At 46.0% G+C, this 3,895-nt stretch overlaps 1 pseudogene; it reads left to right on the top strand.

Annotated features, from left to right (window-relative positions):
• Window positions 1-631: 631 nt before the first annotated feature.
• LOC116083285 lies at window positions 632-1,267 on the top strand (annotated as a pseudogene).
• The last annotated feature ends 2,628 nt before the right edge of the window (window positions 1,268-3,895 follow it).

Consider the following 3,895-nt stretch of genomic DNA (forward strand, 5'->3'; position numbering starts at 1 on the left):
AGAGAGGGGAGAAGACAAAGAGAGGAGGAAGCCACCATGATAAGAGATGAACCATGAGCATGTGGCCAAGAGAAGTACATTTTGAGGGCATACTGACAGAGCAAAAAGGCAGCCCAAGTAGATTCAAACAGCAAGTAACTTGGATAACACAGCTGGGAATTAGCCAGTCTAGCACGTAGAAAAAATGGACTATGTATTTGTGCTAAGCTGTTTAAATAAACAGATAGGGCTCAGTCTCACCTGCTGGAGGGCTGGCCAGGGTGATAATAAAAAATTAAATACGGGTTGCAGCTCAAGGTTTCTGTTCAACCGCAGGCTCCAAGCTTGGAGAAAAGTGTCTGATGTGAACCAGGCAGCAGAGCCACGTCTCTGTAGACCACCAGAACGGATGAGCAAAGAATTGTCTACCACAGCAGCCTAATTGTAGCTTTGATCAACCCTCCCCCATCACTGGCCTCTGCTGCATCCTTTGCCTTCTGCGGGAGTAGAGACCACCAGTCCCCCACCACCGGAACCTGTCTCAGATCTTCTTCGCAATCTCATCCTGAGAAGATGAACCACAAAATGAGCTAATCGGGCATGATCACTACAAGTTCTATGTGAAACTATTTCAGCTCGTGTTGGAAGATGGATGGTTCAGAGAGATTTCAGCCTTAAAACCGTCCTGGTCAGCTTCAAGCACTGTCTGGCTGACGAGGGAGAGGTGCTACTGGACCACCATATTGGAGCTGGAAGGGGCTTGTTAGGTTTCTGAATAGCCTGGGGGCTGTCTTCTCATTCATTTCCAAGGATGTGGTCTCAAAGATGCAGATAATGGAGAGTCTGAGAAGTAGCCCACAGACTGAATACTACACTAGCCTGCAGTCCATAGTAGCCTACAAGGTGAGCAACAAACTGGTGGACATAGTTCAACACTCTCGTCCCCGACATCCTAACTCAGGCTGCGGGACTGTGCTGGACCTACATCACGCTCTCCATTGGCTCCAGCTGTTCCTGGAAAGCCTGTGCACCAGCTCTGACTATGCTCATGCCTCCATACTCAGCAGTGAGGCTACACTCGCTGCCTATCACTCCTGGATAGTACGTCAAGCTGTCACTGTGGTCTTCTGTGCCTCGCCCTCACACAAGGTCTTCCTTGGGGCCATGAATGTGGGGTCCTCTGAGCAAGCAGTGAAGATAACGGAAGAGTCCCTGCCCCTTATTGAGCATTGTGTACGACATCTCCCGGAAGCTCTATGCTGAGCACTCCCTGCTAGACATGCCCTAGTTGTAGTGGGAACCATACTGTGTGGAATTCCCCTGCTCAGAACTGGGTTTGGATAATCCCGGATTACTCCCACAGCTGTGCTTTCTGGATACTACTATCACCCGGGAAAGCTCACAGTCTTAAGAGCCACAGTCTGTGAAAAGAAAGGTGGTGGGCAGCTGAACCAAGAAAGGTGAGTGCTGGTCATCCTCTTGGTTCAGGATGAGACAATTATACTCCACTTTTGCCCTCCATTTTAGTTATGTGTTGTTGGGGACCAAATGACACTTGGCTGAACCTACCCCAGCTGGCCCTGCATTGCTGAGATAAACATTCTGCCCCAACTAATTGAGAACCCTGAGATTAACATCCTGCCTGACAATCACAAGGATCCGGCTTGACCCTGAGAAAAGAACATTCACGGAAATCCACCCCCTCCCCACCTGCTACCCCGGAGCTCAACCCTAGAAGATTTTGTAACCTTCCATCTCCCTCCTTCCTCTCCCCCTCCCCTCCAAAATTTTTGCTTTAAATATGCTCTGCTCAACTAAGTAAACGACTCTTGACAAGCAATGCTTCCTTGAGTCCTGTCTTCTCTCTCGCCTATTCTTATTCCAGGTTGTGGTCCTCCTCGCTCCCCCGAATAACTTGGCCTGCAGGTCAGGTCAATGTGTGAATTCAGTCAGGTTTGATTGACATGAAACATGGCAAATGGAGAAGATGGGTGCAGGAGTAGTACCATGTATCTGAACAACCCAAGTTTGCTCTACCTCTCGAGTGTACAATCTGAAATGGTATAAAGACACAGGACCCAGGAGCTGTCTTCCCCACAGCCGACATGCCCAGCCAATGTGTATCCTTCTGCTCCCATCTTGAGCCTCAGACATGGCACTGGTGCCAGGCAAACAGCCTTTAGCCTACATGCCTGGGATCCCTTCATACTCCAAAAGCTGTCCTTGGAGTTCCCCTGCCAATGGCATGAGCACTGAAGGCTCTTTCCCTGCCTTCACCTTCTTCCTCCTTAGTCTCTCTGCATACCAAACAGGCCCTTGTTTCCTTGGAAATGGAAATTGTATGAAACCAATAGCTGAGGCTTCTCTAGGAAAGCCTTCCCTGGTCAGTACAACCTGTTTCACAGCTTCTGTAGTATAGTACCATCAGCCTTCTGAAGGTGGCCTCTTATAACTGGCCAAACCATACCTCTATCTAGCCAGCCCTGCTGCTCCTGTTGCCACGGTGCCCAGGTGACTTAAAACATGACTTATGGAAGGAGGCTAGGCCCCTTTGTCTGACAAATGGCCATATCCAGCATGGTTGATGTCAAGTGTATAAGAACCTAAGCTTTCCAACTAGGTCTTAATGTAAAACCCTTGGATAGTGTCCTTAGAGTAGCTGATGTGTGTAAATGCAAACTTTGGAGCATATCTCTTTCCTTAAGAACTGTAATATAGCTCCCAGGGAGTAAAACACCAACCAAAGAGTACACATGGTGGGACTCATGGCTCCAGCAGCATATGTAGCAGAGGACAGCCAAGTTGGTCATCAATGGGAGGAGGAGAGGCCCTTGGCCCTGTGAAGGTTCTGTGCCCCAGTGTAGGGGAATGCCATTCAAGTAAGCAGGAGGGGTTGGGCTGGTGAGCAGGGGAGGAGGGAGGGAACAGGGGTTTGCTTTAGTTTTTGGTTTTTTATTTTATTTTATTTTATTTTTTGGAGGGGAACCTGGGAAAAGAGATATTGGAAATAAAGAAACCATCTAATAATTAAAAAAAGAACTGTGATACATGTAATATTTCCAACATAAATAAATTATACCTACATGATTTGGTATAGCATTCTGGGATGAGTCAAAAAAATTAAATCTCATTTACAGCAACTCTAGTTGGGGAACAAGGCCGAACTTATGACTAAGACTTTTTAAATAAATTTAAGCCTCCAAGTTGTTGTTCATGTCATTTGGAAACTAGAGCACTGGTGGAAAAGCTGAGGTTAGAAATAGTGAACTGAACATGGGGCTAGAAATCCAAGCTTAGTGCCTAAAAACACCCAGGTAGAATACAATTTCTTATCCAAGGAGTAAGAAACCAAAGAGGCACTGCTAACGGTGGCTCTTAAAAACCTCTTCTGAATAGGAAAGTTTTTTTCCCAGATCCTCAGGGTACAGTAGGTATCTGAGGCTTCTCCCAAGCATGACATGATTCCAGAGAAGGGTCTAAAAGTGCAGGACAGATAACTAGGTGGCCAGAGAACATGTAGGCACCAAGCTGCATGGGGTGCATGTGAATACTTAATATGCATGTGTTCATGGGCCAGGAGCCCCACATATGGTGCAGCCAACCTAGCCATGGGCGAAGGCTGTGCTTCCACCAGTATCTGGGACATACAGAGAAAAATGAAAATGAAAAACAACACGAAAGAGAACACTTAGACCCTTACCAATATATAAATAATTATATGTTCAATAATGATTACAATTTTATATATCCTCTATAAATGAGATCAGAATAAACAGACATGGAAAAAGAGAATATTAAAAAATTAAGTGCTAAATTAAAGGCCATCAAACAGAGATTAGAGGATTCTTTAACTCGGAATGAAGAATCTTCAGAAGAATCCAATCTGGAACATAAAACAACAGCAAAAAGGTAGTTC

The sequence above is a fragment of the Mastomys coucha genome, unplaced genomic scaffold (assembly GCF_008632895.1).
Source record: "Mastomys coucha isolate ucsf_1 unplaced genomic scaffold, UCSF_Mcou_1 pScaffold8, whole genome shotgun sequence".
Classification (NCBI taxonomy): domain Eukaryota; kingdom Metazoa; phylum Chordata; class Mammalia; order Rodentia; family Muridae; genus Mastomys; species Mastomys coucha.